The following is a 23,438-nucleotide window of genomic DNA, read 5'->3' as shown; positions in this document are numbered from 1 at the left end:
GTGCCAGGGTCTCTGCGGCCGTCACTGCCAGCAAAGTGGTGATGCTCGGGAGAGGAGGCAAGAAGGCAACTGGGTTCAACACAGCCAAGTAGCTGGTGTTGGTTCAAACTTCAGGAATCTGACTCCAAATCTTTTATTTTAGACATATTTACACCCAATACAATCCGATGAAAACTTTTCTGGTGAAAATTAACTCAGTCTTGTGTGCACAATAAAACATATATAAATCTCCTTGAGAAACGAAGTAAGCTAAATAAAGATCAGAGGTGACTACATTGAAACTCTATTTGTAAAGTACATGTGACAAAATCCATAAAGATGGGCTCTATAGATTGACTTAGAAAAGCAAGCTTATGATAGGGGTCTGGGGGAGGATCCAGTTATATCTCCAGCCACACAGCACAAAGCTCACCACGGTAGTCTATATCCATCCACTCCCAACCCTCTGGGCAGAAAACAGGTATAGCATTCCTTCTTTTGAAGGAACAACCTTGTGTTCTAACATTCCATATTTCCGGGGAGCTTATCTGTGGGCATAAGGGCCTCTGTGCCTCCTGCAGCATGAATCCCAGGTGGTTCTGCATCCCGGCTTCGGTTCTCTTTCATGTCACCCACTCACTGGGAAGGCTTGTGTCAGCCCTTAGCAAAATGCTCACAAGACGGACTCTCTAGAATTTAGAACTGTCAAATTCTAGAATTTAATAATAAAAAAGTATGTAAGAAAATCAACGTATCCTCATCCTTTAATTTGGAACACAGAAGTTAGTTCTTAGTATATAGAAACATAAGGTACAAGCAAACTTCGTGTGACGTTCGTTAAGGAACAAGGGACATGGCAGAGCAAAAGCCTTCTCTACCCCACAGGCAAACAGTATGTCAGCAAAACGCCTTCAGAGCAGTGCGCAGCTCCAATGGAGCCTCATCGAATCCAGTTGTTTTCAGATACACTACGAGGGTCAAATACTATCTAAAGTTGTCGCGGGTATTTTGGGTGGAAATGCTAGACAGTTACTCAGCTAAATATGTATCCAACCCCCTATTCTTTATAGCAATTAAGGATATAATTCTTTGTGAGCCAGTGTATAAGTTTTCAAACTTAAAAACATCTCTCCAAACCTCCCAAAGAAATCATCACATTTATAACAATTTAAAAATATACAAAACTTACTTTCTCTAAGATGCCACTCATCCCTGAGATTGGAAGGTTTCCAGTGTCTTATAACCCAATGATAGTGAAGAGCGAACCATAAAATTTGTGTTTATCCTCACACACGTTTTTAATAGGAATATGTGAGGCCAACTGTGTTCTCATCTGTGTATTTGTCTTTGTTGAGAAGGTGAGAGTCCAGTGCACTTCTCATTTGAGTGACCTCACAAATCTCCCACACACCCCTCTTCATGTCATTTTGATTTAAACTTCCCTGGCATTTGCATCCAGTCGAATTCCTAGTAATGGAATGTCTCAGAAAATCTGTAGATCAAGAAAATCAGAAAATTGGTGTCTTTCGATTATCAGTTAAGCAGCTTTTATTACTAATCGGTGTATCACCAACTTTATTATTAAAAAATTCTCAAAGAATCTTAGTTAAAGGGTTTGTAATTTTTTGAACAAAAATCTTGTTCTGTGTGCCATTTGCCAAGATCATATTGCTTGAACTAAATGAATATTTGTGGGGAGAGCACTGAAGACCTCCTGTTCAATGTTTCAATTGAATCATTTCTCACTTCATCCCTGTCTTTAATTTGTAAAGATCACTGTCTATACTGAAATGCAGTCTTTCTCCCTTCCTATTTGCCCAGTTTTCCTCAGTTTCCCCTCTTGCCAATCTGTAGCAAGTAGTTTCATTAATACATCCCTTCGATGGTCTGGGAGCAAACCTGTATTTGAAGACTAACACCTGTTGCCATGAGAAATGCAGCACACCACCACACAACCTGGATGACAGCTTTAGGCCACAGAATAACCCAGGAAACCTGAACCATTTGCTGGTGAAATGTTTCAAAGATTTGCTAACAAGTCAGTTATGTGAAACTCAGAGTACATTGTCCCAAACACACGACTTTATTGTTGTCACAGATTCCTAGACCAGACCCCTAAGACTCCTTTCCCATAAGCTATATGTTAGTATAAACAGCGTTCCGTTCTGGATGGGACCCTCAGAACCTTCTCGGATTGCTTTCCCATAACGAACCTTTCATTTTAGTATGGCATAACATCCAGTCCTTCCGTGCCCCTAATGCGGGATTCTGAACCTTATGGCATAGCAGTTAAAACTCAGGTCACATTACTAACCACATGCACAATCTCAATTTAGTCTGTTGTATGATGGACATATTAATACCTATCTCTTGAGGAATAAATAAAATGATAGAATAAAATGCATTTAATACAGGGTTGGTCTCAAAAGAAATAGTGATCATGATCATGTGACAAAAATTTCAAAGACTTTAAGTTGTAGGCCCCTGTGAGGCAAAGATAAAGGAAAGCTGGAGGGAAATGTTCTTATATCAGGTTCATGTCCATGATATATTAATTGAGAAAATGTGTAGTGAGAGTGTGAGTTTCCTAAAGCTGCCATAAGGAAGCACTGAGTGAGTTAAAACAGAAATGTATCATCTCATATCTCTGGGGGTTAGAAGTTCAACATCAAGGCGTGGGCAGGGCTGGCTCCCTCTGAGGGCTGGGAGAAAGAATCCATTCTGTGACAGTTACTAGGATTCTGATGATTTCAAACATCTCTTGAACTGTAGCTGGTGCCCTCCATTGTTGCCTCATCATCTTCCCTTTGTGTCCATTTCTCTGTCCGGTTCCCCCTTTTTATAAAAAGCACCATCATATTAGATTAGGACACAACCTCATTATCTCCAAGACTCCTAAATAGCATCCCAACTACCAGAGGTTAGGGAAAATGACTCAACACGTGACAGCGAGTATGTGAAAACTTTCACTGAGTGTTTTTTATGGAGATGTGTTGGGCCAGACTTTAGGACAGGGAAGATGAGAGAATTTCAGCATCTACAGATGCATGGAAGGAGAATCAAACATTCCTGGGTGGCTTCTGCCACCAGCATAGGGCAACCTGTCTGGGTATCACCCATGCACTCAATGGTAACGCGTTAGTTACCTTTCTGTTGTGATAAAACACCAAGACCTAAATCAACTTATGGAAGAGTTTATTGTGGCTCATGGGTCTAGAGAGATGAGAGTCCTTTGTGGCAGGGATCTCGAGGCACCGGCACCAGAACAGGAAATGAGAAATCACATCTTCCACCACGTCATGAAACACACAGAAAAACACCGGAAGTATGACAAGGCTGTGTACCCTCAAGTCTGCGTCCCGCGGCACCTCCTAAGTCTCACCGAACAGCGCCACTAACTGGGACCAAGTGTTCAAACACCTGTGTGAGATGTTTCTCATTTACACCACCACAGGTTAGCAAACTAAGGACCAGATTTCTCAAAAAGACAGTCAATCCACCCAAAGCAGCTGAATGAATGTGAGCCTCACATTCTGATTGTCTTCAGACTTTACCATCTCTGAGATGAGTACACTCCTTCCTGAACAACATTGACACCTTAAGAAATACTAAATGGGGCTGGAGAGATGGCTCAGTGGTTAAGAGCACTGGCTGCTCTTCCAGAGAACCCCGGTTCAATTCCTACCACCCTTATGGCATCTCACAACTCTCTGTAACTCCAGTTCCAGGGGAACCAGGACCAATGGACATAAAATATAAATAATAAATAAATAAATGCCTTTTAAAAAGAACATGAAAAGAAAAGAAACTACTAAGGGCTGGAGAAATGGCTCAGCTGTTAGAAAAGTAGACCCACAATCGAAAAGGAACAACTTACATCCTTTCTTGTTACAGCAGGTCTAAATGGACCCTTATAAAATTCAACACCTAATAACAATTTTACAACATCTGAGGTTTCATCAATTTCTCAAAACTCCTCAAAGTGAAATTAATTTTACATCCAATTAAATATCTGAAACGAGCCCACATGCCTCAACACTTTGAAGGATGAGGTCATCCTGACATCTAATAAATGACCCAAGGGCACCTAGCTCCCCCTAAGTTGGGAATCGGCTTTAAACAACACGTCTGACCTCTTCAAGGAAAACCAACTCTCTCTGGTGACCCATTCACCACCAGGAAGTAAATTCACTACTGGGAGCCTGTGTCTCAACAAAGTTCATTCTGTGTATCCCCCAGGCAGAGGGTAATCTGGGGTCACTCTTCCCATAGGCACACACTCCCTCAGGTTCTAGCAAGGGGGGGGTTCTTCTAAAATAAAGCTGCTCAAGTCCCCTAGGATAATTCTTGTGATTTCAAAACAAGCACCACCCTCTGGTTTCAAGCAATGTACTAAGTGAGACAAACATTCAGGTTTCTAAAAAGCCAGCTGGTAGAGACAATATGAGCAATTGTCCTCTAACAACACTAGGATACCTGGGCTACTTCACCCCGCTGGTCTAGTTAGTCACTGTTTATCCTTCACATTCCCTAAAATAGCTTTTCTCAGAGACTCCCCAGTAACCACTCTCTTGGTGAGTTTTCATCCCAGGATCCCAGATATTTCTTCCATAATTTCCTATCCATACATTTGCTTGACTGGTCCTCTCCGTACAGTGTAAGCATCAGGATGCTATGAACACTGCAATACTCTTTTCTGCTTGGTCTTGATACCATGGCTACCACCGAATAGATGCTCACTAAATCTGCACAGAATTGTTTATATTCTCAACAGCAGGCAGGTGGACCTGTATCCTCCGAGGAACTCTATCAACTGGTGGTTAAGGTGTACCACAGTTCATACTGTATCCTGGATCTGACAATAAAATATTGACCCCAAAATTATTACTTTCCTGAATATCCTCTCTGGCCTAAATAAACAGAAGGAGCCCTGGGGACTTATCCTTCGAGGCTGATTTAGTAACATCATTGGCACTTGTGGAGCATTTTGGAGACTGATGTCCTGAGCACAGATGCTGCCTTTAAGAACTTAACACCAGGCCCAACCTTCTGGGGCTGACTGTGTGGGAATGAAGCCCTTTTCATGTCGTAGGTGATGTATGAACTGATGGCTCATGAAAGGTGAAACTCAGACGAAGTTATCAGACTTTTTCCTTCTGAGTTATAGCACGGCGAGCAGACTTGACCGATTACAGCCACTGACAAGGGCTGAAAAGTCCGTGTGCTTGTGTATGTTAATAGAAAGAAGTGACAATACAGCCCAATTTAGTGTCTACGGCCCAACGTAACTAAACAGATTCTCCCAACCACAGTGAAACTCACGGTGAAGCACAGCTGGATTTGTAGCAAGTAAATAGCCAAGAGAGTCAACCAGTCTATAATGCTTGCTTGGGGTCAAATTACTCTAAAAGCCACCTCTTAGAACCCTCTCAAAACAGAAAAAGAGGAAATCTCCAAATAATAGTGCATCTAAATGTCTGGTGGGTGCAGCTAGTGCTTGTTGGACAAGGTTGTTTACGGAGTAAGGGAAGGTCACAGGGTCACTCAGAACCAACTAACTGGCAACACATCCCAGAGCATGGAGGCTCAATAATTCAGAGTCAGGGAGGCTTCGACACAGCTGTGGACTTTTAATGACAACATCCATCAGCGAGTCAAGGCTTTCAAGGCCAAAGGTCTTCTAGCAAAGACAATTTTACCTGCTCTGTGGGCTGGTCCAGAGAAGGGGGTCCACCGAGCTCAAGATGCAGGGCTTCCTCCCTCAAGAGCAAATACAAACACTGGAAGAAAAGAAACGGCCCTGAACATCTAGATCTTTTTTCTGCTCTGACTTCTGTTGAAGAAAGTGGGAAGCACTCCAATGAAATCCCCCTCCTCGCCTTTTCCTGAAATGTTGTCTTTAGGTCCCAAATGGAGAAGTGTTTCTGCATCTATCTTCCTTCAGAACAGTGCTTTCTTAATAAGAGAGGGGAACGGAGGGCCAGGAGGCCTCAGAATGGGGAGATATCTAACTGACGAAATGGAAAACAGCTCCAGGGATTCAACACCAAACTTTAAGCTACCCGCCGCCCCCCATGGACTCACAGCAATCTCTATATTCTTGGAACAAAAAAATACTCTGTTGATGGATAAAAATGAAGATGTTGTCAAGAAGTGATTCCCATGGAGAGAAAGGGAGTGAAATTCCCAGGGCCAGAACTCTATCCTACAAGTGGGTCCCTAAGTCCCAACACAAAGGTTAAGTAGATGCCAGTGGCATACAGGGCTGACTTTAACTAAAGACAAACCAGAAGGGTACCCAGTTGCCCACCATGGTTGGAAAAGTCAGGAGACCTCAGTGGTGAGTCTCTTCCTCCCTTCTGCCGCTGAGTCTACAGGTTTCTGATGACAAGGCCTGGCAATGGAAGGTTTGATGGACACTCCAATTCATGTTTCCTGCTGGAAACCCTGTGAGGCAGACACTGTTGCTGCTATTTGCCAGATGAAGCCAATGCCCATAAGGTTGGAGACAGTTGACATTTTAACACCTGGGGCTCCTCTGTTTACGAAATGAAGACAGTTCTAAGAGAAGCGTATTAATCTATGTATTGCCTTTGTCATCACTGATATAATTTCCTATAGAAACAACTTTAGGGCCTTTTCCCCTTCAAGGTTGCAAGAGATAACAGACCGCCATGTCAGAGAAAGCATGGCAGCTGGGGAAGCTTGTCTTAGCTCAGTCAAGCCTTTGTAACAGAAACTCGGAAGGTGAATGGCCTCAACACAGCCAACATTTACTTCTCATCGCCTCAGTTGCTAGAAGGCCCAATATCAAAGATGCCAGATGAGCCACTGTCTGACAAGAGCTCACCTCTTGCTACATAATCAACATTGTGGGAAGAACGAACAGGTGGTCTTCTCCCTTTCATAATCATGAACTAATCAGCTCCCAAGACCTACCTCCAAACACTAGCACCTCGCAGTTTAAGACTCACAAAAATGAATGTGGTAACATGAACAATTAGTCCACTGCAAGGAAAGAGAGGTAAAGAAAAGGGAGGGTTCAGGAGGGGAGGGGAGGATACAGGAGGGGAGGGGAGGGGAGGGTGGAGGAGAGGAGGGGAAGGTGCATGAGGGAAGGGGAGGGTGGAGGACGGTTTACAAGCTGTGAATGTTCAGATTTACAAGCCATCCCGTTTCTAAGAAGCCTTAAGTGGGGTGCAGTCCTGAGATAGTGGAGCAGGGAAGCAGACCTTGAATGAGAGAGCTGGCTGGCCTCTGCTGTCAGCAGCCAGACTGAGCACAGACAGAAGGGGTGCAAATGGGTCCAGACTGCCCCATGTGGTTCACCAAGGCTGTCACACAGCCAGCCAACAAGATTGCACCAGGCCATTTGCCTATCCACTACCTCCTCCCTGTTGAGTCTTGGCTCTCAATACCGAAACTCAGTCAATGACAAGCTGGGCGCTCTTGAGACAGCCACTTAAAACTCCCTCACTCATCCCCTTTAAGGAGAGAGGTTGTGAAAAACAGAGGAGCATGAGAGTCCCGCAGGCATTTCATCAGCTCTTCCCTCTCAGCAAGTTCCCTTTGGTTCCATTATTTTTCTTTTATTGCTTTTTTTTTTTGACTTATGGTATCTTGCAAATGGGAAGCATCGCTTCACTATCAGGAAATCCAAAATCAAAAGGTAAGCTTTTATTTTCTTAAGAAGACAGAATGATGAAAACGTCCAGACACAGTATCAAATCAACACTTAATTCCAGGTCTCTACAGAACCACTTTGGCAAGCTATCTGCTTCATTTATTTACTGAGCCGTTTGCTTGTTCAACAGGTATTTATTGAGCTTCCGCTAACCGCCAGGCACAATGATGACACAACGTCTGCTCTTGTTCTAATTGGTGATATAAAGGAACAAAAAGACAATGTTATAAATGCTCTGGGAGGATAAGGTTCAGTTTGGATCTGTTTTGAGTTGTTGAAGCTATGGCGGCACATGGGAGAGATTTCTATTTATATGTGGGGCAGGATTCCCAGCTGATTCCAAGTCATCATCTTTGTTGTGGTGACCAGCCCGATTTTACTGAGCCTAACGAAAACAACCTAAAGGAAGGATATTGTTTGGGCTTACAGTTTTAGAGGGTTCAGTCCATGGTCACATCTTCACAACAGGAACACATGCTGTGTCCTTTCCTTCCTGACAAATGGGAGGTAGAGAGAGAAGACTGAGGGCCCTAGACAGCATTCAGAGACACCCCAGCAACCTGCTGTCTCCAACTAGACCTTGCCTCTCAAAGTTTCCACAGTCTCCCAAAATAACGCCACCAGCGGGGGACCCAGAATTCCAAATATAAGCCTGGGTGGACATTTTATATTCAAATAATAATGCAAGGCTTCAACAAGGTGACCTTGACCTCTGGAATAGTCATGTGACTTGCCTTGGCAAGCAGTACATAGGGAGGAGAGGAATAGGACAGTTCTGAGCCGAGGACCAAAGATGCTCCAACTCTCTCCACTTTCCAGCTTGCACCTTTCCTGGGGTCCTGAGAAGAGCATGCCCCAGTTAGCCCACCAGACGAGGAGGATGTGAGACACACGGAGAGGAGTCACTCTACTAAACCCAAAGGCCTGCACTGGGGCATTGAGTCATGGCATCCTGTGGCACAGCCCCCAGCTGTCCCATGTGAGCAATAATTCCCAATCACTGCTCTAAACATAAGCCTTTGGACACTCTGTTGGACTGTGGTATGTATCAGTCCTTTGCAAGAATGGATACAACAGTCAAATGCTAGAATGTGTGGTTGAGCATCCATAATCTAAACCAGAAATGTGGACGGCTGTGAGGTCTAAACACTCACCTGATTGTTTGCTGAAACAGCCATCCTTCCATTCCTGTTCTTTTTGGAGTATTGTCCCCAATTCTTCTTCCCTCCTTTGCTGTGGCTTACATCAACGGTGCACCTTCACATGGGGTTTAACCGTGTGGCTTAACATGGCCAGTTGGCATGTTAAGCAGTAGGCAGCCTATGGGGCATCTCAAATAGAAATTTTCCTTTTCTTCATTTTTTTTCTGGCATATAAGAGGTGTGTGACTGTCATCTTACTCTACTGTAGCTTTAAACCAGGGGTCAAGAGAGAAGTGAAAGGCAGGAAGGCATTGTGGGCAATGTTGGGTTTTTCAGCCTGGACCACTGTGTAGATGACGATGCCATCCACTCCCATTATCTTGGTGCTGTTTCTGGATGCTGGGAGGTTTAAGATGAACCACAGCCCCAGTGAGTCTGCTTGGGGCATTGTTAAAAATCTCTTTTTTCTGGCTTGTTACTCTCAAAACATACAGTGCGATGACTCACTTTCTCTTGGGCGTCGATAACTCTCTAGGCCTCTTTAAAAGGTTCCCCTGAAACATCTGTCCTCGATTAAACAACAGATACCACTTACAGACCATGTCTGTTTTCCAGGGTTTCAGAGCAATAATTAATCAGGCACATGAAAAAGTACAGACCTCATCCTTTTATCCAATTAGAGAAATCTCTGGAAGGCCAGGGCACCAAACTGTTTGGCTTTGTGGACATGCATGGTGGTGAGTGACTGGGTTTACATCTTAGAAAATATCAATATTTACTTTAAACTTCCAGGGAAATTAAAGAAAAACAAAATGTACGAGCTAACTGTCACTGAATATATGGTGGCTGCTATTGAGTTGCTACCGTAGGGTACCACAAGTGAGAAATGGCCGCTCGAGATGTGCTTTCCTCCAGCTGGGGATGCATTTCAGGTTTCCTCTGAGCTTTTGATCGCTGCTGTCTCCCATCCATCATCTTCATGGAGTGGGTTTATTTCCGCCTCTACTCCTTTGCCCATAAATCCCAGGCTGCCTTTTCTTCTCTGCACCCCACTATGACCTCCACTAGCTTCAGAGCACGTCACATGCCACCTACAGGAAAACCCTGCCAGGCGTAAGCTACCTGAGCTCTCCCCGGTGTTCTCAGCACCAGGAAAAGCTGTTCTCACACTTCCATGAAGCCACCGGGATCTTCACAACGGCATTTGGCCACAGAGGACCCAAGGGCTCTGTAGGCTTAATTACTCCACAAGACACTGAGGAATCACAGATACTCCACCAGAAATGGCCGTTGGCGCCACAGAGCCTAAGCCCAAGTTTTGCCAATGAGGAGACGGAGATACTCTGGACTGGGTGGGGCTTACCCCCAGATTTCCATCTCAAACTTCTAGGATGGGAAGCTGCCCAGGCCTGTGCTGTGCCTCATTCGCCTCCTCAGCAGGGTAGATCTGTTGTGGAGAAATTTAGGAGCAAAACCAAAGATGCTTCCCTGAAAATGCAGAAGATCAGATAAAAGGGAGACATGATATTCGTGTCGCAAATAAAAGTTACACTAGGTAAGCGCTACACAGAATAAGACTAAAGGGAAACACTAACCTGAAGGGGAGCTCCCCACAAAATCCACTTCCTTTTTTTAAAGTGTAATTTTGTAAATGCAACACATACTGAAAAGTGTAGAAAAGTTCAAATAACCTATAACCACATCACCCACAGACTTGTTAACACCTTCTGATGTTTACTACTATATAAAAACCCACACATGAGTAAGTAATTTTAACTTCAGACATAAAGAAAAAATTAACATTTGAAATTGGAAAAAGACCCAAACATTTTTAAAAAATTGTATCACGGCAAGTAAAAAGTTGTCAAACAGAGTCACCGACTGGAACAGGATAGTGTCTCTCAGTGCTAGGACTGAGGGTGAATTGGTGTTCTGGAAGAAAGGGGTTGAATGTGGTGTGCCCGTGGCAATCTTGAAGGTCCTCTCAGCATGGGGGTTACCCTTGTGGCATTCCTATTTATATCTGGTTGTTGCTCTCCATGTTCCCAGGACTCGTGGGATCATCTGGATAGCGGCCAATGAGGCCAGGGGCTGGACAGCTTCTCCAATGGCCCGATGCCAGCAGCCCACTGGAGAGAAGACAGGCCGCTCTCTACTGCTGTGTGGACTGTGGATGCATGCTGGGTCAGAGACAGAGGCAGGCTCTTACAGAAGCCCCAGAGAACGCTGTTCCAGTTGAGGAGGTTTCTGTGTCATCATCTCTAAAACCCTGACTAGAGAAAGAAGCTACTAGATCAGTCACCTGGAACATAAAAATAACCTCATGAGTCCTGAGCCAGGCAGGGCCCTGAGCCAATAGACACATACCCCAAAGACAGAGTCCCTCTTAGTGGCTCTCAACCTTCCTAATGCCTCAGCCCTTTGATACAGTTCCTCATGTTGTGGTGATCCCAACCATGAAATTATTTCATTGATGCTTCATTGGTATAATTTCATTGATGTAATTCTGCTACTGTTATCAGATGTAATATAAATATCTGATGTGCGACTCTCAAGGGGTCACATACCACAGGTTGAGAACAACTGTCTTGGGCCTAGACAGAAGGAAGAGATGGACCAAATCAACACCTTTGTATAACCATGCCTCAGTGGGGTCTAAGATCACAGGCTCGGGCAACAGGGGTGCATCTCTAATGCCAAGCCTCTAGATGGTGCAGTGTGACTCAGCTCCTCCTGAAAGGAGTGGGGGGTGGGGAGTCTTAGCTCCAGCACCCAACCTTCTGTATTGAAATCCCACTCTAGCATGAGCTAGTTGGTAGCATAGGGGAAGCCATAGCTTGCTCCCTCTTCGCCTCTAACATGAGACAGTGAGAGCGCTTGGGTTAATGCGACAACTGCAGTGATAACGCATGCAGTGTTACACAAGTACCTGGATCTAAAGTACTTATAGATGATAGATAGATAGATAGATAGATAGATAGATAGATAGATAGATAGATAGAAGATAGATAGATACATAGATAGATAGATAGAAGATAGATAGATACATACATAGATACATAGATAGATACATAGATAGATAGAAGATAGAAGATAGATAGATGATAGATAGATACACAGATAGATACATAGATAGATAGATACATAGATAGATAGATAGAAGATAGATACATAGATAGATAGATAGATACATAGATAGATAGATAGATAGATGGTAGACAGACATGACGGTAGTTAAGCTCCTTCTACATCCATATCCTCCTGTCATATAATCACACACACACCAGTGTCCCAAAACTGCATTAGACTGCTGATCAGTCCAGCTCAGACACCTTCTGCACAGCGCTGAAATGCCTGGCAGGTATTAACATGAGGGCAGGACACTCTCTCAGGTCCTAAGACCCTTACTCTTGTGCCTAGAGTCTTGTAAAAATCTTTCTCACACGTATTATCCTTCAGTTGTGGCGGAAAGATTCTACCTGTGCCTGTGCTTCCGCTAGAGCTGAGGACAGGGAACACAGGAGACTCTGACTAGCCTTCTGAGTGACTTTCATGCCTCACTCTGAAAACTAGAAAACACTCTTACCCCGTGATGCTAAAGCCCCGTGTTTGTGCGCGGGTTTCTGTCTGATTAGTCTTTCTTTACAGAGAGCTAGAACCTTGTGGCCTGATTGGGGAGGTGGTGTCTATCACAGAACACTCCTTAGTCTTTCTCCTCTCCCTTTCCCCTTCCCCAAAATCCAACTCAAGAACTCTATTTTCCCTGAATCCCCATCCTGAAACAAGGTCCCTTTATCAACTCATGTAAATAGATTCAGGATAGGAGTCGGGACTGCCGTCTATACATTAGAATGATCTAGAACAGTAATGAAAGCCCAGCCAGAATAGCTCATATTGCATCTCATTTAATCCATCTGGCTCCAGCTATGTAATTTTTATTATTATCTCTGTGTTAGAGAACTCAGGAAACAAAAGGCCAGAGGGGTCATGGGATATCCCTGTCATGAGGTGTTTGGTATTGAGGAACATCAAACTCAGTATGTTTTATTGCAAAATCTGTGTTCATTACCACAAGTCTGTTACCTCATAACTAACAGGATCCAACTTCTATAAGAACTACTCAAAGCAATCAAATATTAAGATGTAATCAGATATTATCAAAGCATAGTTATACAAAGAATATTGTGAAGTAAATAAAATATGAGTCAATATATTTATCAAAAGTGATCAAAGTATAATTAGGATAGGTAATCAAATCAATCAAGGATTAATATGCATTAGCTTTTTCAACATCTAATTATAGAGCTTGTAATCAAAATATAATGGCAACAGGAATATGAACAGTGACTTTTAAAGTTTCTCATCTAAAACTTCAGTTTTCTCCTCCAAGAAGAACCAAGTCCAACCTCTACGGGACATCATGGATGTACTCTGGGTTCTTCCTGGGTCTCATGAACACCCCCTAGAGTGCTCATAGAAATCGTCCTTTATTGTGAGAGAAAAGAGACTTTATGGATGAGTACATCAAGCCAAGTATGGTGGCGCACGCCTTTAATCCCAGCACTCAGGAGACTGAGGCAAATGAATCTGTGAGTTCAAGGCCAGCCTGGTCTATGGAGTGAGTTCCAGGACAGTCAGGGCTACACAGAGAAACCCTGTCTCAAAGAACAGACACAAGCAAACAAGCAAAAAAGAATGATGATTCCATCAGACCAGGAGGTCACAGTGGTGACAGACTCCTAAATACAATGAGCTTTATTCTCAGTTTTTATAAAAATTAAACCCAATTAAAAATAATTATCAGGCTCATATTTTCTGCAACATCGATGTTGAATTCTAGAAATACAGGCCCTAGCAATAATTCTTGGCCTTGTCTTGGCTACTAGAAAGGACAGACAGACAAGTAGCTATCAGAAAACTAAGCTCCAGTGTGGTAAGCCCACGCAGAACACTGGGAAATGCATATAGAAAGGCCCTGCCACAAACATTCCAGAACAGCTCAGAACACAACCACTTCCTTACTGCCGGTGATTCTGTCGAACAAAAATCAGGCAGGGCTCAGCTGGGTGATTCTTCTGTTAGTCAAGACATCAGTAGAGGTCACTAGGTGTCTGTCACACATCTCGTGAGTGGCACTAGTCTGGAAGGCACAAAAAGGTCGAGTTGCTCACATCCGCTCCCCGGTAGAAGTGGCTTCAATGCTGGATCCAGATGGAATGGTCCCCTGGAGCACTTCCATGCGGCTTCCGCTGGGGTGGCTTTGGGTACTTGGATTTCTCACATCATAACTTAGGGATCCCCAAGCAAGCATTCTAGGAAGTGTGTTAGAGATTGCTTGACCATTTGTGACCGTTTGCAACCTGGCTCCAGAACTTTCGCACCTTCATCCCACTGACTTATGGACATGTGGCCAAAAAAGTCAGCATCTCATTTAAAAAGTATAGATTTTTCTAGTAGTGACTAAAGATACACAAAGAGACGAAGCCCCATTCTCTTTGGAATTGTTGTCTATTTATGGGGAAATGTATAAATCAGTGAACACAATGCTGGGAGTGAGGCTAGTCCTGCTTGAGTTTGTGTGGTGGGGAGAAGGCAGGTCTATCTCCCACTTACACTGTGCTATAATCGTGATTACTACATTAGGCAACACCTTCATATTAGGTGACCCTCCTCTTATACGACCCACGTGAGAGGTTGCACCATGTGTTAGTCCTGACGTTCATTCACTAAATTCACAGGCCTGCATTTCTGATACTGCTCTGAAACAGTTCTGTGTTCCTGATTTAATTTGATAAACTTATAGATGGTGTCTTAGTTAAGGTTTTTATTGCTGTAAAGAGATACCAAGACCACAACAACTCTTATAAGGAAACTATTTAGTTGGGATGGCTCACTTACAGTTCAGAGGTTCATTCCATTAACACCATGAGAGGAAGCTCGGCAGCGTGCAGGCCAATGTGGGGCTGGAGCTGAGCCTGCTGTCTTACACCATCAGGAAGGACTGACTGTCACACTGAGGGAAACGAGCAAAAGAGACTTCAAAGCCTGTCCCCACAGTGGCACATTTCCTCCAACAAGGCCACACCTCCTAATCATGCCAGTCCCTTTGGGGACCATTTTCTTTCAAACCACCACAGATGGTAATACGTTATTGATCAGCCTGTGCCCTGTGGCTTGTGCTGGGGAGTGTACGCACGGCTATTTACTTGCATAAATAAGATTTAGAGTCACCCTGCCTCAGTACTCTAACTCAAAACTGGAGCACACATGAAGTTACTCAAGGCAAGGCATGGACTAAAGTTGCTGAACTCTATAACACAGAGTCATTTAAAACAGGGCACAAACCCTGATCTCATTGGAAATTGAGCCTCTGGTCTATCTCAGTCTCCTCTGAGTACTGTGTAACTATTGAGATTCCATATTTCCTAAGGCCATTTCTCTTCTCTGAAGATCTCTATCCCCATTCAGCAGTGAGATGTTCCTGGTCTTCTTGGTACTGTCGGCCCAGCGTGAGATCTTAGGGTTTAATAGCTGACTGCACTGGGTTATTGTATCATGTAACTCCCAACAGCTGGGGGTTTACTATGGCCCCAGAGTCATCTTTATTATTCTACTCCAGCATCCAAAGGCTCACAGACATGCTGCACATATGCCCTGGCTTTGCGGGTCCATCACCTTGATAACTAACTCAGCCATATTCCAAGTACCCAGAGTGGCCCGGTGAAACTCTGATTCCATGTTAAATCCAGGGCTTCTCTAAGGGGCCCCGAGAAACAAGCAGTAAGCCACGCCAACACAGGAGCCCACGCACTTTTGTCCCTCTCATCCGCATCTGGTGGGGGCAGGCAAGACCCTCACACCTAATCTGCAGCTCAGGAAAGTTCTCTCTCCTCATACCCCACCTCTGTCCCTGCTCCAAGAACCACACAGAACATCCTGAGCCTCTCTCTACCCTTGTGGTTTGTAAGCGCATTCTCAGTTCAGATCACCAACTCCACACATGCCTCTACGCTTGAAACGGAAAGGTGTTTTTAATCATTTGCAAAGCCTCGTTTATAAAACCTGCTTCTTTATGGAGCTTAAGACCCTATAATAAAAATAGAAGTTGAGGAGCAAAAGAGATGGCTCAGTGGTTAAGAGCACTGGCTGCTCTTCCAGATGTCCTGAGTTCAATTCCCAGTAACCACATGGTGGTTCACAACCATCTGAAATGAGATCTGATACCTTCTTCTGTCATGCAGGCAGAACACTGAGCATACTAAATAAATGTTTTAAAAAATGGAAGTTGAGGGTTAGTCCCTCTTTTTTGGAATTCTGCCAGGGATGTCTCTATCCTAATCTGGGGAAGACCCTGTTCAAGAGACAAGGAGGAGACAAATGTTCCATGCATCCTAAAAAGTGGACTCTCTTATTTTACCAAACTTGACTGCCCAAGTCATAACACTTCACTGTCTTCTTCCTTCTGCAAGCTTGCTGAGACAGAAAAGGTCAATGTACTCCAAAGCACTTTGGGGGTATTGTTGGACCAGATCCCTAGACAGTGTCTCCTGAGGGTCAGCAATTAATGCAACATTTTCATTAATACGGTCAAAGGATGTTGGAGAGCAGAGCCAGACCATGGTAGATGCTGATCCCATAAAACAAGTAGAAGTCACAGGCAACATCAGCATCATGGTGAGAGAAAGCTACCAGGCACTACCCAGAAAGCAGAAGGAATCAGAGAGAAAATAAACAGATGTAGAATGAGAAAAAAATTAAAACCCATGTTTCTAGGGAGTGAGACTGCTGAAGAGCTCACTCTACAGGTCTCTGGGGGCATTGCCCCTCTTCAGGACTCATTCTCAGATGCATATAGCTTTACCAGTGACTGATAGCTGGCTAGGATGTTGGGAAAAGATAAATGATAGATAGATAGATGATAGATAGATAGATAGAGATAGATAGATAGATAGATAGATAGATAGAGACAGATGGATAACAAGCTTCTAAAGATGACAGAGACCATGGCCTTTTGCTTTCCCCAAATCGTCATTGCCTGAGGCATCCCTCTGAAGGCAAGAATTCTACCCTGGAACCGTCGTCAGTGTAGAAGTCAATCCAAGCAAATGGCTTTTTGAAATCTCAATGAAGCTCGCCAAGTCCTCTTACAGTAAGCACCCAACTGTCTTATTAAAAATGTTTTCAAAATGTTACTAGGGCTAGCCACTGACAGTACAGAGCTCTTCACTGGGGCTCTGCTTGGATATCCGGCTGTCATCCACTGTCGTGGAGATCCTGCTGTGATGTGGGATGTCCTTCCGGATGCTGTTGCTTTTATTGGTTGATAAATAAAGATGCCCAATGGCCAGGCAGAATAAAGCCAGGTGGGAAATTCAAACAGACATAAGGAGAGAAAGAAGATGGGGATCAGAGAGATGCCATGAAACCTCTGAAGGAGTAACATGCCAGATCATTACCAGTATGCCACAGCTATGTGGTGACACATAGATTTGTCATAATGGGTTAATTTAATTGTGAGAGCTAGTCAGTAATACGCCTGAGCCATTGGCCAAACAATTTCAACTAATATTAAGCCTCTGGGTACTTTATTCAGGAACTGGTGGGTGGGAGAAAAATCTCCATTTCCACTGCTGCTTTGGATCTGTAGGTTCATCCTCTTCAGATGCTCTACAGTTCATAGATTCGGTGGGTGTTGGGGTGGGCTAACTCATAGCTCTGGTTCTGGGCCTGGGTGGTAACTGGATTGATCAGCCCACCAGTGATGGCCTGTAATGGCCATTCTATCACTTTGCCTACACAGGAGATCTCTAAAGAAATGATGTCATTCTAATTCTGATGAAGAGATATGTACAACAGTAAGTTGTATTGATGTGGGCAAAAAAAGTGTGGTCTGTACCAGGAAGAACTCTGCGGCTGTGTGTGGATACACGTTCATGCATGTGCAGGTATGCATGCATGCATGGCTGTGTGCATGTTGAGGCAAGACAGTCTCAGATGTCATTCCTTGGTCACTACCCACTTTATTTGATTTTATTTTTTAGACAGATTCTTTCACTGGTCTGGAACTCAGCATAAGTAAGCCTGACTCTCCAGTGAGTCTCAGAGGTCTACCTAGCTCTACCTCTTCAGTGATGGAATCACAAGTGTGTGCCACCATTCCCAGGTGCTTTGGGGTCCTGGGGACCAAACTCTAGTCCTCATGCTTGCAAGACAAGCATTTTAATATCTGAGCTATCCCTCCAGGCCCAAAGAAAAACAAAATTTAACAGTTCATTTGAGCAAAGAAGCAAGGCACAAATTGAGCAAATCAGAAGAACTCATAGAGTTCCCCTTTGCAAAATGGGCAGGAAATATTTATAGATAAGAACATCGCAAGTGGAGTCTAGACGCAGTGTGAGGATTAGACCTGCTCCCTCTGGGCGTGGTCTAATCAGTTGGCGGCCTGTGATTGGCAGAGGCTCTGTTGCTGTGATTGACATCTGGCTACTTACTACAAAATGCACTCCTAAATTGGGTTTCCCCTCAGTTTGCGTGTCAATTCAGGTGGCGGTTTGCTGCTTGGTGAGTCAGGCACTAAAGAACTTCAGATTTAGTGTCACTTGGTGGGCTCCAGATCTGGGTCCCAAGGCTGAGTGTGAGGATAGGCAGGTTTGTCAGGCATCCTTCTGTGTGAGGGTGGACAGGCCTGTCAGTCAAGCATCCTTGTGCCAATTCTTTCCTACATGGGTTACAATGCAAAGACAGCATAAGAAGGGACGTGGCATCCAGCCTTTGACTCAGGAAAGGCTTCTTGGAGGAAGATGTACGTAAGCTGGGACTTGAAAGTTGAAAACCATTATCCAGTCTGGACAGTGTGGGCATGGCCTGTGCTCCAGGTAGAAGCGGCAGGATGGAGGCTGCATTGAGAGAACAGATATGTGGAGATCTGTGTATCCCTCAGGATCAAGGGCTAAGGTTATACAACAGATTGTGACAAGCCTCGTAAATTGTGAATGCCAGGGAGTTGGGACTTTCACATGGAAGCCCTACAGAGCCACTGAGAAACACGAAGGAGAACATAAAATCATGATCTGAGATACATTTTTTTTGGTTTTTTGAGACAGGGTTTCTCTGTGGCTTTGGAGGCTGTCCTGGAACTCACTTTGTAGACCAGGCTGGCCTCGAACTCACAGAGATCCACCTGCCTCTGCCGCCCACCAACGCCCGGCCTGAGATACATTTTTAATTTCATTTTATTTATCTATTCTTTGAGAATTTCACAAATGTATACAACAAGTTCGATCATATTCAACCACATTCCTCCCTCTCCCATGCCCTCCCATCTCTCTCCAGCTTCTTCCACGTCCCGCCCCCATCTCTCTCCCACCGTCATAGCTGAGGTACATCTTAAAAGGGTCATTCTGATTGCTACAAAGTGACTGGGCAGAGGTGTGACTCAGATGCAGAGGACAACGTAGTACCCCTCGTGGATGTTGAAATCTATTCATTCTGGCATTCTTCTAGCTCCAGCAAATGTAAATTCATGGTCCCAGAACCTAAAGACAATGTGCCCCAAACCCCACTTCCTTTACAAACCACCCTGCAGGCCAACGGACACATCCCTCTCTCTGACCTCAGGATTGGGGTTGGGGGTTGAGCAGGCACGCTGTCACTTGGGGAGACCCAGAAGCAGAGCAGATCTTGGGAAACAAAATGCTAATCCAACCAGCCACCCAAGCTGTGACTGACTCCCCTGTACACTAAGACGATCCAAGGAAAACATGGGCCTTTCAAAACACCAAGGAATGCTCGCCCAGAGAGTGCGCTAACGACTCCAAAGCCAATTATGGCTCATCTGATCTAACCAAAGCTGATTTCCTCCGGTGGCCCAGCCAGAGGTCAAATGGCCATTCCTGAGGGTTTCCACAGAGCTAAGCCAGAACACGGAGTTCCTGGATTGTCCCTTGGGCCCGCAGCCCAACTGCGGAAGAGCTAAGCAGTCGAATTTTTTAATTTCCCTCCCTCTCTTGATAATTATAAATACAACATTGCAAACTCCCTTCGAAGCGAGGGTTCACTGCTCTCTCGCAAAGGAAACAGAAGGAAATCCCCCATATTTCTTCACCACATGTGCAAGGTTTTCATTGAAGCTGATCCGGAAAGGGATGGTGAGCGTTACAAAACAACAACAGAGAGATATTATTTGCTGGTGCGCGGACCATACATCCACATTCCTGCAGCTCTGTCCACTGACGTTTGCTCCCATGCAGTCTCAGCTTTGCCTGGAGAACTGCGGGGTCTCGTGCAGTCTGAGATCTCCCTCTAGAGGAATTTTGCCTGTATTGCGCCTGCGAACAGAGGACATGGGAGGCTCAAAATAACTGAGTAAATCTTAGAATCGTTTTCAGATCCCTTTTTTATGCATGGGGCTTATAAATCAGATCGAAAGCCAAAGATGCTGATTAAACAAAAAAATGTCAGGCTGAGGGTTAGTGAGTATTAGCCGCTGAGAAACGCTTGGAATTTAACCAGGAAAAGGCCTCGGGTCCATGCTGGTAAGAAACATCTTTGCTGGGATGATGATAAATGTCCATAAAATGGCCTCACCCTGGAGCTGCCTGACCACAGCCGAAGACCCGTCTATTCTTCTTAGGGCTCCAGCAATCCAGACCCCGGGCAAAGTCCTGTGACTTCTTAAGTGAAGAATGAAAAAAATAGTTTTGCATCATTTGTTTGTACAGTGGGGGGCACGCGTCTGTAAAATCTCGGCATCCTTTGTGCCGAGAGCCCTGGTCAGAGGCAGGAGGATTGCCTCACAGGTGCCTAGTCCAGGCTTCCATCCCCAGCACCGCAAATAAATGCTCTGAGCTTTTCTTTCTGAACATGATGCCGAGGATTAGGCAGTGCTGGTGTCGACTTCACCTCAAACAGATGAGTGATCTGTGTGTCAGAGCTCTGTTTGCCTAGCATGAAGAAGGTCCGGCACCACTGAAAGTAAAAATGAAAAAGAAAGAAAGAAGTAAATAAATTTTAACGTTGAGCGGTTTAGTGTTTGATAAACTTTTATCTTGACGCCATCATGTTTTCGCTTTAAAAATATTTTTACTTAATAGTGCCTTTTGAAACTACTGACGGGAAGGTTCTTAATGCTCTGCCTTAAAACGGCACTGATAAGATCTTGTTACATTGCATGGAAATAAGTGGAGAGCACAAACCTTTAATCCAGTGGGAGTGAATGGCGGAACTTATAAAACTATATGAGGCATCCAGATAATAGATCTGACAGTGTTGCATGTTTCCGGCATAGTGAAATGAGCGACGTTGTGGTGGGCAGGAAAGAGCTGCGTCCAAAGCTATTTGGCAGAACAGATCTCAGGTCATATCGGCATGCACAAACAAACAGCAATCTCTACTTGTCCAAATTTAATTTCTGTAGTGAGCACCTGTTCCACCAGGGGGCGCACACGTGATCTCAGTCAGCATGGGTCCCTCTGGTTTCCTCAAGTGTGGTACCTAAGAAGACTAAGTGGAGCCACAGAGTGGCGGCAGGCGGTTGTCTGGTGTTGGACTTCACCTCTGAGCTCTGGAGTGGCCACTAAGAACTCATGTTTACATCTGTCTTCAACTGTGAGCCTCCCTCTCTCAGAGATCCACCATGCCTCCCCTTTATCTGCAGCTCCTCCAGCTGTTCCCACGCAGCTCAGAAAACTCTAGTCTGGCTAGACTGGCCTGGAGTCACCGGGTTTTGCTCCGCTCAAACTTCTGTAAAATGCCCCTAGCAAGCGTTCCCTGAAGTCGTAGATCTGCATGATGACCAGGAAAACAAGTGCTGCGGGGACAGGGGGACATGGCGGGAGCCCTGGGACATGTGGACAGCGAGTGTTGCCTGCATCACTGATGCAAAAGCTATGTCACAGAAGTTCGCCCTCGTCCGGCTCTCCATTTCTTCACCCATTACCTAGGACTGCGGAGAAGGCCAAACTTGTAGACACCTCGCATCGTACGCCTTCTCTTTTCCTTCCTCAGACAGTTGGAACTTTTGGATAGCAGGGGATATGCAGCTTTTAGATACAGGACAACTGTTGCCCAGTCAACGGGAACGCACAGGAGGGAAAAGGAGGGGCAAAGGAGGGGTACAGAAAAATGACATGCTCCCCTCAGGAACCCCGTACCTGGCAAAGGAAATTAAAGAAATAGACTGGGCACAAAAAGACAAACATGGTATGTACTCTCTCATGTATGGATTTTAGACATAGATCTGGGGAGTGCCAGTCTACAATCCACGGCCAGAGAGTCTGGGGAACAGAACCTTCATTCCATGGCTGATGGAAGCAGAGGCAGACTCCCACGGCTAAGCCCTGAGCTGAACTCAAGAAAGCCAGTAACAGAGAGGGAGGACTGATGACCAAAGGGGTAAAGACTAGGCTGGTTTAACCCCCAGAAACAGCTGACCTGACAAGGGTTAGCTCTTGAATCCCAGACTGATGGCTGGGAATCCAGCATGGGACTGATCCAGACCCCCTGAATGTGGGTGTCAGTGAGGAGGCCTAGGTAATCTATTGAGCCTTGGGCAGCAGATCAGTATCCATTCGAGTATACACACGGACTTTGGACTCCCATCCAACAATGAGAGATGCACTCTCACCCTGGACTCTTGGGGGAGGGTCTAGGCCCTGCCCTATATGAAATGACAGACTATGGACACCCCCATGGAGGACCTCACCCTCCCTGGGGAAGTGAGGGGATAATGGGGGGATTGGGGGGAGGGTGTGGGAGGAGGGGAGGGAAAGGGAAAGGGACCTGGGATTGACATGTGAAGCAACATTATTTCTAATTTAAATTTAAAAATAAAAATAAAAAAGAAAAGATGGATACTTTGAAAAGAAAAAATTAAAAATATTAAGGAAATTTTAAAGAAATAGACTGGGAGAGAAAGAGAAACAAAATCGGGGACCGTGATGGCATACATAGATAGCATAACAAGCGTGCATTGGCCAGGCCTACCAGGGACTAGTCCCACCACACACGTCGTTCATCATCTCAAGAAGAGAGCCTGCTCCGCCAGATTCATGCATCCAAATAACTCATAGGCAACTGTAGGGGGGGGTGAAAGAACCTAGGAGAGCCATACTAACAGCCTCTGTGTGCAGGCTGTAAGCAACGCTCCTGCCATCTGCTGGGCCAAGACCTACGGTGCAACTCAACGCGTCTGAGCTTCGCTCCAATCCACCTCCATTGCCTTGTCATTCATCTCTCACTGCGTCTCTGCCAAACAAGCCTCACTTTAAAAGGACACTTCTTCTTTGACTTCATACATCTTCAGCAGCACTGTCTCCTCCAGCCAATTAAGAGATAATTAAAGGATCCCCCAAAGCCCCAGTCCCTTGATGTCAGAAACCCATTTGTTTTCCTCCCATGCATCTATTAGTCGATTGTTTCCATTTATCCCATTTGCACACAGCACTCCACTGATCCAGACCCTCAAATTACTTATTTTATGCTTTTCCTCTAGCGCTTAGTGCAGTTCATAAATTTCATTCCAAAAGTTTAGGCATAAATCATGCTAAAAGCCCAGGTTTCTGAAGAAAGCCAGCCGCAAATCAAGCTTGGAACACCAAGCTTCAGTGTCAATTTCACTGGCCCACTTCAAAGGA

Source organism: Mesocricetus auratus, unplaced genomic scaffold (assembly GCF_017639785.1).
Source record: "Mesocricetus auratus isolate SY011 unplaced genomic scaffold, BCM_Maur_2.0 Super-Scaffold_100006, whole genome shotgun sequence".
In the NCBI taxonomy this organism is placed as follows: domain Eukaryota; kingdom Metazoa; phylum Chordata; class Mammalia; order Rodentia; family Cricetidae; genus Mesocricetus; species Mesocricetus auratus.
This window is presented reverse-complemented; position numbering follows the sequence as displayed.